This window comes from Balaenoptera borealis (assembly GCF_965194805.1).
Source record: "Balaenoptera borealis genome assembly, chromosome: 15".
Taxonomy (NCBI): domain Eukaryota; kingdom Metazoa; phylum Chordata; class Mammalia; order Artiodactyla; family Balaenopteridae; genus Balaenoptera; species Balaenoptera borealis.
The window spans coordinates 33,274,693-33,289,510 of record NC_138871.1 but is presented as its reverse complement, the minus strand read 5'-3'; the positions used below and the strand labels follow the sequence as shown (position 1 = coordinate 33,289,510).

The following is a 14,818-nucleotide window of genomic DNA, read 5'->3' as shown; positions in this document are numbered from 1 at the left end:
AAAGTGGTTCTGAAGAACCTAGGGGCAAGACAGGAATAAAGACGCAAATGTAGAGAGGAGACGTGAGGACACGGGGAGGGGGAAGGGTAAGCTGGGACAAAGTGAGACAGTGGCATGGACATACATACACTACCAAATGTAAAATAGATAGCTAGTGGGAAGCAGCCGCATAGCACAGGGAAATCAGTTCGGTGCTTTGTGACCACTTAGAGGGGTGGGATAGGGAGGGTGGGAGGGAGATGCAAGTAGGATGGGATATGGGGATATATGTATACATATAGCTGATTCACTTTGTTATACAGACGAAACTAACACAACATTGTAAAGCAATTATACTCCAATAAAGATGTTAAAAAAAAGAAAAATTAGATGCATATCCCTATAGCTTTGCTTGTCTAAGTCTTATCTGTAATGTACTGGCAGGAAAGTTTTGGTTTCTTTAAAATGGGAGTGAAAATTTAAAGGCATATTTTAAAGCATTCTAAGTGTAGACATTTTTATGATCCTCCCTTGCATTTACCCACATGTGATTTGACATATTTTATAGTGCTATGCATTTACTCTCTCTCTCCAAAGCTAGTAACTTAATTTTCATAGAAAGAGTTATGCTTTCTTCTTTGCAGAAACTCATATTTCATTAGTTTAGGTAATCAACTTCATCCTATAATTAGAATAGTAAGTACAGCTTGTATTACCTTGGGACATACTCACTTGGGGACAGATCCAACTGAGTTGATATGTATAATATACTTGGTAGGAGTGGAATTGAATGATTCATGACCAGCCCTGGGCGCTCAGTGGGCCTTGTCAAGTTTTACAGAGTACTGGACAGAGTTGGCAAAGTGGTTAAGGGCAGGTCCATTAATGGAGACTTTTGTGTGCCAAGCAAATGTGTTCCCTCACCCTCCCACACTGTTGGTAGAAATGTAAATTTGTGTAGCCACTATGGAAAGCAGTATGGAGGTTCCTTAAAAAACTAAAAATAGAACTACCATATGACCCAGCAATTCCACTCCTGGGTATATATCTGGAAAATATATATACATATATATATGTAATGTGATCTTACTCAGCCCTAAAAAAGAATGAAATATTGCCATTTGCAGCAACATGGATGGACCTACAGATATTATACTTAGTGAAGTAAGTCAGACAGAGAAAGACAAATGTTATATGATATCACCTATATGTGGAATCTAAATATAATACAAATGAATCTATGTACAAAACAGGAGTAGACTCACAGACATAGAAAAGAAATTTATGGTTATCAAAGAGGAAAGGGCAGGGGAGGGATAAATTAAGAGTATGGGATTAACAGGTACAAATTACTATGTATAAGATAGGTAAGCAACAAGGAAATACTGTATAGCACAGGGAACTGTATATTCAACATCTTGTAATAACCTATCATGCAAAAAAATATGAAAAATATATATATATAACTGAATCACTTTACTGTTGTACACTTGAAACTAACACAATATTGTAAATCAACTACATTTCAATTTTAAAAAATGTGTGTTCCTTTCGAATTGGTCCTCTAGAACCTGGCTACTCAAAGTGTGATCTGGGGACCAGCAGTGTTACATCATCTGAAACGTGTTAGGAATGCAGTGTCTCAGGCCTCACAACAAACCTCCTGAATCAGAATGTTCAGTTTAGCATGAACTCTAATAATTCAAAATCATAGGATATTCTGAGAATAACTGCTCCAGGGTCTGCTTTAAGGCCTCTGTTCTTCCCACTCTACACACTGAAATAGGTATGTCATGAATATGTCAAACCTTGCTCTGAAAAAACGGGAAAGACTGTTTTGCTGGAATTTGGCCCCAGAGCCAGCCTATGAACCACCCAAGAAAATCAGTTTTAGAATCTTTGTATGAGTTTTTGCCTGCTATTACAACAAATTACCAGAAACCCAGTGGCTTAAAGCAACCCAGATTCATTCTCTGATAATACTGGAGGTCAGAACCCCCAAACTGGTCCTAATGGGCTAAAGTCAAGGTGTCAGCAGGGCTAGTTCGCTCTGAGGGCTCTTAGGGAGGACTTCTCTCCTTACCTTTTCCAGCTTCTAGAGGTCATCTGCATTCCTTGGTCCACGGCCCGTTTCTCACCTCATTCCGACCTCTGCTTCCATATTCACATAATCTCCCCCTGCCTCCTTGTTAAAAGGCCCCTTATGATTACACTGGGCCCACCTGGATAGTTCAGGATCGTGTTCCCATCTTAAGATCCTTCTGTTAATCACACCTGCAAAGTCCTTCTACACATTCTCAGATTCTGGGGATTAGGAGGCGGACATCTTTGGGATGGCCATTGTTCAGCTTTCCACATCCTTGTCAGACATTGTTTTGGGGAAAGTTAACATTATTATCATTACTATTTAACAATACTTGCCATGTCCTGGTATTTTACATACATGAAACCTAATCCTCACAAGAATAGCCCACAGTAGCTATGATCATCTGGTCCTTGTAGATGATAAGCCTGGGCTTCAGACATCACAGTGACACAGAGCAGAGACTGGCACCCAGACCCTCATGAGTCCAGGCCTACTGAGCACCCCTTGACACCCGGCTAATTAACTCAGCATGAGCGACGTCGGACAGTCCAGGGTTGTCCAGTTGCCTGTTATGCCCACTGATCTAAAGCCCATGCTTATTTTGAGAAGGAAATTTTACATGTTATTCAAAGACCAAAGTGATGGTTTTGGTGAAAACCCTGAGAGGCTTCCTGTGCGCTATCAGCTGAGTGATCAAGGCCCATTTCTAGAAATCACACACCTAGACAGGAAAGGTCCCATGGTTAAAATTGCAGGAGTCAGACAGAAATGCTGTCCCTTGGCAGGAGGTGGCTTGTGAGATGCCACTCTAATGAACTTCCACGGTAAAGTGTGGTTCAAACTTTTGTGGGAGCAGAGGAATGAACCGGGGACAGAACAGAGGTGGCAGACGTGGAGACATTTCAGGGTTTTTTTTTGTTTGTTTGTTTAAGTAAAAAATAGCTCTTACACTTGCTCTGGAAGCTGTGCTATGGGCAGAGATCAAATTCCTCTCAATATGTGGCCATAATCACCTTGTTATTGGGATCATCTAAAAGGGCAAGTTCAAGGACCACAGTCTGCTTTCAGGATTTCCCCACCTCCCAGATTCAAACGTCCTTTAGCAGAGGTGGGTGAAATCTATGTGACTCTAAAATGTGTAGGTTACCCCTGCTCCACACCAGATGTTCTGGAATATTTGAAGGTGATCCTACTAGGCTCCTCTCTGAGCAATATTATCTTTCAAACCTGAAATAAGCTTTTAGAGAAATCCACCTGTGCTCTCAGACCGAATGCAGAAACATTTAAGACATCCCCAGGCTCCAAGGTCTTATTGTGGGTTAAAGTCTTCATTCTTTTTTCCTGCCCATGTGTCTGGAACCACACATGAAACTCCTTGGTGACAACTTTCTTACCAACTCTCCAAAAGAGTGATGTTTCAAAATGTGTCCAAGCTTTAATTTGCGCTGGCTACTTAATTTCATAAACAAAGCTTTTTTTGAAATAACATATAAAGTGTGTCGACTCCTTTTATAGAACTGGCCAAAACTTAGACTTTTTACCAAACTCCTCTTTTTACCATCAGAACTAACAGGCAGAAATGAATTCCTATATATAAAATAACCAACAAGGACCTACTGTAGAGCATAGGGAACTATACTCAAAATCTTATAATAACCTATAAGGGAAGAGAATGTAATATATATATATATATATGCATAACTGAATCACTTTGCTGTACACCTGAAACTAACACAACTTTGTTAATCAACTATATTTCAATAAAAAATTTAAAAAATAAATAAAATTAAAATTGAAAAAAAAAGAAATGAATTCCTTGCTTTATTTTGAATTTTATACTTTAAGGATTATATTGTATGTTTTTGGACTATTAAGGTTTGCAACAACTCATGGACAAAATATAGATCTCTGACCTGACCCTTAAACAAGTTACCTCTCCAGTCCATGCCTCAGTTTTCTTATCTGTAAAATGGGATGAGTCATCCAAGTTTGTGATGAAAAACAGGAGGAGAAAATGAGTTTGACTGAAAGTCAATGTGTTCTCTTTGTCGATGTGTGGAGTTAAAGTGAAGTTACCCGCTCGCATTAACTCTTCCCTTCCCCCAGCGGGGTCTGTCTGTTCTGTGTGTAATTACTCAACGGGAACCGTGGGTTTCATATCACTGATGAAATCAGCTGCCCTTGTCACTTCCTGTTCTGGCAGCGCCCTGCTGAGCATCTCGTGATCTCAGGAGACTAGAAGCTGGCTGACGGAGCAGTCCAAGATGGGCTTAACAGTACAGTTCCCGGATTGTTGGATTAGATTTCCTCTCGGTGGCAAAACTCCAGGTACACAGGAGACTACACGTTTACCTTTCTGCAACTTGAATCCCTTTCTCTCGTCTCCGTGTCAGGATTAGAACTCTACCCCTCCCCACAGCACCACTTCCTTCCTCTAACGTGTTCAAGCTGATCAAATTGGGTGTGTCATTGTTTTCCCACGTGCTGGGCTGCTGGGTGGGCAAGGAGGGCTCTTGAAACTACACTACTGGTTTGTGGTCCAGAATTAGTCACCACCCTCAGCATCTCAGCCCTGCACTGTTATGTGGACAGACAGCCCCCTTCCTCACTCTTGTCCACACCCCTCCCCAACTGGCCCAAGTTGGCTTTGCAGTCTCATAGGCCGTTTAAACAAGGCAGGTCCCTCCTGTTCCCCAAGTTACAGCCGACACCGCACATGTTGTTTTGTTAACTATCAGCTTACTTTCTTATTACATCACATGAAATGGAGCTTTACGGACTCTTTAGGTCACATAATTTCACCAGTGGAAATTAAATTCTTCTCTAACCTTTATTAAGAACTACATGGCAGGCACTATCTTGAGTGTTTTTGATGTATGATCTCATCTGATGGTCTCATCAGCTCTATGAGATAAGTATAATTACCTTCATTTTGCATACGGGAGAAGTAAAGCTAGGAGAGGTTCATTGACATGGTCACAGTCACATAGATAGACAGCTGAGCAAGGAGGATTCAAACCCGGGAGTCTGGCTCTAGGGCCCCTGCTCCCCATCGAGCTTCTCACTCCAGCTCAGGCTCCTGACCCCCCTGACCTTTCCACAGTCCTGATGGGCTTATGAGCCCTCAAGGACAGCTTCATGAAGCCCTGAGCCAAGGATTCCGGGCAAACAGGAGCCAGTGCCACTAGGTGTGGATGCCCTCGGGCAGGTGATGAAGAGGTGCCTCATTTCCCCACTCTCCAAACTGGGGGGAGTGAACTTGGCCTGGGTTCAGCTGGATGCATGAGGGCCTGTACTGCAGCAGAGGGACACCACCTCCTCTTTGCTCTCTCTCCTTACGGGGTAAGTGTGACAGTGGCTGCGTTTGGCTCTTGAGCTGGCCATTTCCGTGCTCACTTAGCCCCATGGCTACAGATGGTGAGAAGGGTGGAATAGCCGGCAGATTCCATGATGCTGGGCCCACTGGGAGGCAGTGGTCATAAATGGAGTTCCTATAGTCAGAGATTCCCAGCACACAATAAAGGAGGTCATTTATCATCCAACAGTGTGTGGCCATCCATTTGGGAGAGGTGGGCAAATGTGAAGCCCCCTATTCGGGAGCAGGGAGCCTGGGAAATTCATCTGCTAGTTGTGGCCAGACCCCTGGGGATTGAGGCCTGCTCACTTAGCTGACCAGCAGTGCATTTCTTTGAGAGATTCCTAGTTGGCCCTCCTGGTCCTTGGTGGCTGTTCCCTCACTGTGCTGGGTATGAGCAGGGATCCCACAGGCCTCTGGGTTCTGTGGGCTCACTCTAGTGGTTGCTGTACCCAAAGGCTCGTTGGGGTTTTTCATTCCAAGTGTTTTGTTTGTTTGTTTTGTTTCCAGAAGTGGACCTCCCATAGAGCATAACCCAGCACTCGTAGCCCAGAAAAGGGAGACCCTCAGTAGCGGCTGACCTTCCTGCCCGTGGTCCCAACCTCCACAAGTGATGGCGCCAGTGCTTTGTCTGGTAGAGAGTGCTGATAGCGGGTAAATGCTGCTCAACTAGGCGTGCAGAAGGGCTCGACGGGGTCCTCCAGGGTGGAAGATGTCTCCCCCACCCCAAGGGTGCTAGCGGGTCAGGGGAGAGCAGTAATCAGGGTGACCATGATGTCTGTGGGTCACTAAAATCCCTGAGAGGGCAGGTCACGAACCCTAAGGAGGGTTGGTGGTCTGGCAGCCATGCGAGGTGGAATCCTCACCTGGTGGAACTGAGCCATGAGGCTGCCGCCTTCCATCCTTTGGCTTCTCCTCATGATCGTGAAAGACTAGGGGAAGAATGGGACCAAAGATTCTTCCCCAGGATGGAGCAGTTACTGTATGAATATACTGTCGGGCCTCTGGGGAAAGAGAACTGGGCTTCCTAAGGTCCGAGTCACCAGAATCTCTTGATGGAATCTCTGTGCAGTGGAGTAAGGCCAGTGACAGGCAGTAAAGGGTTAATGCAGACATTTTTTTGGAAGAATAGGTATCGAGAGTGGCCTATCAAGAGGGCAGACACACCTGGCACAGTCTTTTTTAATTTAAATTTTTAAATACAAGTTTTAAAGGTTACTTTCCATTTACAGTTAATTACAAAATATTGGCTCTATTCCCCATGTTGTGCAATACAGCCTTGAGCCTGTCTTACACCCGATGGTTTGCACCTCCCGCTCCCCCTACCCTTTTCTGCCCCTCCCCCCTCTCCCTACACCCAGCCCAGTCTTGAACCGGACTCACAGTGAATAAGTTTATATACCCATGTGGGGAACGGAGGAGACCCTAGATGCAAAGTTGAACAGCCCTGCCGAGACCACCGGTAGCACCCGACTCAGCCTGCCCTGTAAGATCCCAGGCAGGATGGGTGCAAGCCACAGGGCTCCACCCAGGAAAGAAGGGACAAAAGGTAGAGGAAGCCCAGAAAGGGAAAGTGGGTCAAATCTGCCATGATAACCCATCACCTAAAGCAGGATGGTTATTAGACGAGAAACGGAGGGTTTTCTAATTCTTAAACCATGGGGGGAAATACGGAAAGCTTGAAAGGGGAAGCCAGGCTCGGCAGAGTCTCCGGAGAATCTGGGCATGTGCGCGTGAGTTCTGTCTCTCTCTGCACGTGGCTTGGTTGGCCTACACAGGGCAGTGGGCTTGTGTTCAAGGCCAGGAGCACAAATCTGGGTTTCAGAGAGCTGGCAGGCGGCCACCTAGGTGCCAGCACTGTGGTCGCTGGTTAATAGCAAAGAAGGCTCATTGGAGCCAAAGCGAGGGAAGAGGGGTTGTCAGTCCACTGAGGGGCATTGTGGTGGGCTTACCCTCTCTGGGCTCCTTGGGCAGTCTGTCCAAGCCTGTAGACCTACTGTGGGGCCAGCTGTGAAACAGGAAGCCAGTGGGCTACCCCCGAGCCTGGACGGGACATTTTTCAAAAAATGATTGGAATGGACTACATTCATTGAGAAACTTCTCATGGCAGTTTGTAATAGTTGGACAGGGTAAGAAGGGGCAGATAAAAACCTAGAGCAGGTATGAAAAGGAGAATGACCAATCAGAACACCGTCAAGGTCAAGGAGGAGGAAGGGCAAGGAGGGCTGCCTTCTTGCCCTAGGGCTCCCTCTAGGGATCAGTGAATCCTTACCTTGCACTGGGTTCCGAGGACAACGGGAAATAAAGGCACTGAATCTTGGCACCCTGACCATTTCCACCCATCTTTGGGCTCTGGTGTGAGCTGAGTGCTTGAGAAATGCTGGCGCAGAGGGACTCCCTGGGGGGCAATCACGAGGCCCAGGCTCCTCTGACATGGGGAGACCCCTGGCCCCCTGAGAGTGGATGAGTGAGGGGTGGGAGAAGCTAGCCCTCCATCCCTTGCTCACATGGCCTGCTTGACCACGTTAGCCTCCAAGTTGCTCTGACCTCCTGTTCTGAGGGTTGGTGCCTTAGCTGCAATAATATATATTATATTAATATATATTATATTATGGTATATATCATAGATACTGTATAGTATAGTATATATAGATATATAATATATATCATTATATATACTATATACTATTATAATAGTATAATAATATATCATAATATATCATATATATACTATATACTATATATACTAATATACTATATTATAGTATACTATATATTATAGTATATATATAGTTTTATATACTATACTATATATAAAAATTATATATAGCATAGTGTATATATAATTTTTTTTTTGGCTATGTGATAGTTGGAAAACCTATAAGTTAATAGACTATCAAACTGTGACCAGCCATCAGAATCAACATTAGAGCCTTAGCAGAGGTGAGATCAGTAACGAGCAGGGCATGTCCACCTCATGGCTCAGGCCTGGAGGAACAAGGCTCTGAGCCAAGATGCCGGTACCACATCCCTTGAACCATACAGATTGTTCAGAGGGTAGAGTCTCTTCCTCTGCCAGTTGGGATTTTTTTTTTTTCCTGTTTTACTCATATAGCCAAGGGAAAGGGAGTAAAACACTGAACTTGTGCCTTTTAAATACAACTCTCTTAAAGACGTAGACTATTAAAATCCATATGAAAAAGGTCTTTCTCTTGATGTCTCTAAATGGCACACTTCAGGACACACATTCTGTGAAATCAGTCATATCCCTGAAGGTGCGGCCTTTAACCCTGCACAGTTGAGTAGTAACTAAAAGTACAGTTGCTGGTCGACTGCACCCCCAATATGGGGCCCACATTCCAGCGCCAAAAGGAGCCAGGCAGGGAATATAAGCACATGAAACTAGCTCACTCGTGTCCACAAAGAAATGTGTTTTCTCCCAAACGTCTTGACCTTCCCAGACTACCTTTATTCTCCTCACTTTTGAATGAGACGTGAGTACAAAGTGTCATACTTTTCTTCTCAAATCTATTCTAAGGAAAGCAACAGTCCAAGTGTGACTATAAATGGCACCTGGCCCTGCCTCTCTGGAGGAGAAGGGTCTTGGCACAGCTGACCTGTCTGAAGAGGGTCAGCCTCTGCCGAGATTCTGCTGACCGTGATCTTGTGGACATGCTGGCTGAATCGCTGGCTGTTTCAGAAACTCAGATTCCTTTAGGAATCTCTTGATTCTAAAATCATGGCAATGAAAAAAAATACTCTGTTAAAAACAAACAAACAAAAAACAAACAAACAAAAAATATTCTGCGTGAACAAGACGGGAGGGTGTCACAAAAGTGGGTGCTCTGCACAGGGGACCTTTAGGGCAGTAAAACCATTCTGTATAATACCATGATGATGGATACATGTCATCAAACATTTATCAAACCTGTAGAATGCACAACACAAAGAGTGAATCCTAATGCGAACTATGGACTTTAGTTAATAAAAATGTATCAATATTTTGTATTTTGTATCATCAATTCTATCAAAAGTACCACCCTAATGCAAGATGCTAATGTAACAGAGAAGAACAAACCTGACTCCACATTGGATCTGTTCCTTTAGCTCTAATCCTTGCGCTCTGTTGCCTGTGCTTTGTCATGCTGGCTCTGCACCTTTGGTAAAAGAATGTTGCCTATACCCTGAAATAATACGTGATAACCCATTCTCAAGGCTCTGACCTTTCATTGTGTAACTCTTTTCCATTTATGTAGAGATAAAAAGTTGCAGAACAGAAAATAAAAATTGTCTTGTTGGAGTTTTACAGGATCATGGTGACCAGACCTACACGGACACAGGCAAGGACAAAGGATTCCAGCACCAAGACATCTGCAACAACCAGCCACACCCCCTCCACTTTCAGTATAAAAGAAGCCAGAACTCTAGCTCAAGTAAGATGGTTCTTTGGGACATGAGTCCACCATCTTCTCGGTCTGCTGGCTTTCCAAATAAAATCACTATTCCTTGCCCCACTAGCTCGTCCCTCAATTTCTTGGCCTGTTGTGCAGTGAGCCATACGAGCTTGCACTCAGTAACACTAGTAGACGGGGAAAGGAGGAACTGTGTGGGCGCTGGAGGGTGGGGTGGTGGTATGTGGGAACTCTCTACTTCTCATTCAGTTTTTCTGTAAACTTAAAACTGCTTAAAGAACAAAGTGTGTTTTTTGTTTTTTTTCTTTAAATGTAGGTGCTCTACCTGAATTGTCAGGATAAAGTCATTAAGATGCAGTCGTTCAAGGCTTTTTTTAGAATGGAGTCCTGCAGATTTTCTGATCCAATTCACCTGGTTCAAATTCCAGGCTTCCTGGAAAGCTCATGAGATGAGGGGGGTTGTTATAGACTACCGCTGGGGAAAGTAAGGTAGGGGCTGGAACAGGGGTTCAGATCCTCAGGGAGCTGGAGTGGGAAGGATTGGGAAGGATGGGGGATGGTGCTGATATTTGCAGGTGGGCAGTGTAGTCAAGCAAAATACACGAGCCCTGGGCAGGTTTCACAACAAGGAGATGCTCTCACATGGACAAGGTGAGATCATAACCCGCAGGGGTTGTCGGGCCTACCAAGGTGGGGGGTGGAAGGGTCCAGCTAAGGGGAGCAGCAGTTTTAGCACAGACATTATTTAGAATTACCCTGTGTGGTGATAATAATAAAGGAAAGCCGAGGGCTTTTAGTTTTGTTATATTTTTTCAATTCTCTACGGACAAAGACCTCTATTGCCTGCTTATGGCAGGTGCCTCCCATTGCTCCCCTTTCCTCTGCCACCCCACACTCACTACTGAGAGAGAAAGACATTAGATTCAGGGACCTACCACCAAGGGCAGCGCCTTAACCTTTCACCAAGCAACTCTTCAGGGGCTGTGGGAGACAGGTGGGAGGGAGGCCAACCCTCAGACACCTCTCTAGAGCCCACGGTTTTGCTGTTGTCAGACAGTGAAATTAAAGCCTCTTTTGTTTCAACTCCGACACCAAGATGCTCAAGATTTCTCTTTGTTTCTATCCACCCCCGTCCACTGCAATGCACAATTACTTCTATTAAGAACAACAACAATAAAACCACTGGGCCAGCACTAGCAACAAAGCTCCTCTCTGTCCTCATAGGAGAAGCTTTCACTGATCAACAGGACACTGTCCTATCGCACAAGGACCTGGGCTCAGAGAAACCTCCCCGACATCGTCTCATGGGCAGAGACTTCCTGACAAAGGTGGGTACCCACAGCGTGTCTCTCCTCGAGTCTGTTCTTCAATCAGAGACACAAACTGTGGAGAATCCAGAAAACTGAACTCCCCTTCTCTGCTGTACATTTCTTTGACACTCCTCAGTGAGGGAGCTAGGGTATCATCCTTCCATCCCCTCCCAGGCACTGCTATAAATCCCTGCAGAAAATAACAGCTACACTAGGCATGATGATGCAGATGATGGCGGCAGCCACAACTTGGAGCATGCGATGGAGAAAGAGAGGGAGAGATCCAGTGGCAAAGGACTCTCTCCAGCAGACCCGATCACTACCGGTAAGATGCGACTATGTTTTCATACCCAGCATCACTTAAAAATTTGCCAGGCAGTGGGTAGGGGAAAGTGGTACTTCAGAATTACATAGGAAAAATACTGCCAGAAGTTTGGAATGATATTCAGCACAATGTGTATCAGCTTCCCCTTAAAGAAGGTTTTAAAGGAACCAAAACAAAACAGTAGAGTTAAAGCCAAAACTGAAGGCTTAAGTTTTAGCTGAATGTGGCCTCATAGAAATGCACGTTCCCTGTGGCTACATCTGTGGACGTTTCAAGAAGCAGAACTTATGCTTTGGAAAACCAAACCAGCCAATAAGCACATGGAAAGACACTCAACATCACTGGCCATCAGGGAAATGCAAATCAAAACCACAATGAGATACCAGTCCATACTCACTAGGATGGCTCAAATAGAAAAGAGAGATGATAACAAGTTTTGGGGATAATGTGGGGAAAAAATGGACCCCTCCTGTATCGCTGGTGAGAATATAAAGTGGTGCAGCCACTTTGAAAAACATTCTGGTGGTTCCTCAAGAGTTTAAACATGAGTCACCATATGATCCAGAAATTCCACTGCTAGGTACAAACCCAAGAGAAACAAAAGCATATGTCTACACAAAAACTTGAACATGAATGTTCACAGCAGCATTATTCATAATACCCAAAAAGTGGAAATAAGCCAAGGGTCCATCATCTGATGAATAGATAAACAAAATGTGCTACATACATACAATGGAATATGGTTTGGCCATAAAAAGAAATAAAGTTCTGATATATGCTACAAAATGGATGAACTTCAAAACATTACGCTATGTGAAAGAAGCAAGTCAGAAAAGACCACATATCATATGATTCCATTTATATGAAATGTCCAGAATGGGCAAATATATAGAGACAGAAAGTAGGTTAGTGGTTGCCTGGGGTTGGTGGGGGAAATGGGAAGGGGCTGCTAAAGGGTAAGGGGTTTCTTTGGGGGATGACAATAATGTTGTAAAATTGTGTTGACGGTTGCACAACTCTATGAATATAGTAAAAAAATCATTGAATTTTACCCTTTAGGTGAGTGAATTGTGTGGTACATAAATTATACCTTAATAAAGCCATTAAAAAAACAAAACCAGTGAGATGAAGGACAAACATGAGAAACTGTCTCGAAATGCAGAGGACAGTAACAGAGGTGACAAAATGAAAGACAAAGAGGCTACAAATGAAGAACTAGCAGGCAGCTAACCAGCGTTTCTGAAGGAGATCCTAGAGCGAGTGGGATGAAAGTCACAAATAAAGGTATAAGATAACCCTCCTTTTGCAAGGTCACTCAGACACATAGATACCTAGACATATCTGACCCCTACAAATGGCCAGTAAGCACATTAAAAAGTAACTTGAGTTTCACTATTAATTAAAAAATTGTTTGAATAACTGGCAATGATTTAAAAAAAAACAATGCCAACTTTTAGCGAGGGCATGAGGGAACTGGACCCCTCATATATCACTGATGTGAACATAAACTGGTAGAACCTTCTGTAAGACAGTTTGGAAGCACACGTCAAGTCTTAACATTTTCATATCCTTTTTCAAAGTATTTCCACCTCTAAGAATTCACCTGGGGGTGAGGGGGAAAGTGTGAGAATGGATTTCCCCAAATATTTAACTATAAGATGATTATAAAACTTTGTGCATCTCTCAAATGCTCAGTGGTACAGGGATTTGTTGAATAAATTTGGCTCTCATTATATAATTAAAAACTATGAGGCCTTTAATAATGATGTTTTAGGAAAATGCTTAAGGATAGATAACTATTCATTTTTTTTGTCAAGGCATGATAGCAGTTTATAAAACAACATGCATGGTAATTTTTGAATTAAAACAATATATACAGATATGCGATATCTAACGTACAGCATGGTGACTGTAGCTAATAATATGGTATTAGGAAAGTTGCTGAGAGTAGATCGTAAGCATTGTGACCACACACACACACACAAATAGTAACGATGTTAACTATATGAGGTAATGTGTGTGTAAATAATCTTAATCTTGGTAATCACACATCTGCATTGTATACGGATATCAAATCATCATGTTGTACACTTTCAATATATACAATTATATTTGTCAATTATTTCTTAATAAAGTTAAAATAACATATATACATACACTACATCCAGAGAGGAGGCCGAGAATGAGAAAATTTTTCATTACATCTTAAATGGTAACGGTGATTTTTATTTTCTTTATACATATTTAAAACTTGCATAGACTTCTATAATGGTAAAAATAACAATACAAGGAATGTATACGAAGTCCTCCAATGACTGTCACCTCAGAGTGGAGTCCTAGCCCTCAGCCAGTGCCTGAGGCCCTGGCCCAGCAGCCCTGCCCCCTCGGCCCATCTGTCTGTCTCCCCCTCCTCCAGCCTTACCCCGTAGCCGTATACCATTCCTAGTTCTTTCCTAAGTGGGTTTGGTGTTGTAGCAGCTCTCTGCTGTTTCATCAGCCTGGAACACCTTCCTCCTTCTCCCTCACCATGCTTCCTGCCTGCCTACCCTCTCCTGGGTCACCTTTCCTGGGAAGCCTTCCCTGGCCACCCAAGCAGAGCTCACATTTCCTGTTCCACCCTACCCCGTGCGTACACTATTTTTTTTTTTTTTGTCTCCAATGGCACTGCCGTTATGTTTACACTTCTCTCTTCTGAGTCATTTGAGGATTAGGCCAGGTTCTTAATCATCCTGTTTACTCAGCATCCATCCAGCACAGTCCTGGATAAATGTTTATGGAGTGAATGAGGGGACGAATGGACGTGAGCTCTGGGCTCCCACAGCTGCAGGACATCTGCACTGAGTATCCCGTAGCTCTCTAAATGCAACCTCCCCTGGACTGACAGAGCCCACCATCTTCTCCTTGAGGTACCTTGACTCTCCCTCCTCATTAGTAACCCTCACTCTTTCTGTCCACTCCCCATCTCTGTGATTGGAGCCTCCATCTCTGCAGGGACTGGGGCCAGGACCGTGGGCATCTTTTTTCTCCCATAGAAACTCCCCGGGGCCATCAATCCTACCACCTGGATGGCTTTTGCCTTGTTTTCCCTTCTTTCCCTGAACACTGCCATTGACGTCTCCCCCGCTCTCACTCTCACCTGGATTCCTGCCACAACCTCCGCATCCTTACCCTAATAAAAACTCCCCAGAAGCTTCTGTTTCCTCCAGTGTAAAGTCAAAACTCTTCCCAGGGATCCACCACAATCCAGCCCTGTTCTCCCTCTCCAGCTTCGTCTCTCCCCCATCCCTCCCCTTTCATCATTTTCAGGAGCAACCTGATGAGTTCTTTCTTTTTTATTTATTTATTTATTTA

At 43.9% G+C, this 14,818-nt stretch overlaps 1 protein-coding gene across 2 annotated transcripts in view; it reads left to right on the top strand.

Moving 5' to 3' along the window:
• Positions 1 to 1,054: 1,054 nt before the first annotated feature.
• The window catches only part of ARHGAP25 (Rho GTPase activating protein 25), a 110,659-nt gene continuing 96,895 nt past the window's right edge, over positions 1,055 to 14,818 (top strand). The window contains exons 1-2 of one of the 2 annotated variants that reach the window (XM_082356345.1): positions 1,055 to 5,407; positions 5,931 to 14,373. The gene's annotated coding sequence lies outside the window, so the exon portion shown is untranslated. The remainder of the gene's footprint in view (positions 5,408 to 5,930; positions 14,374 to 14,818) is intronic. The other variant, XM_082356346.1, reaches the window with a different exon arrangement.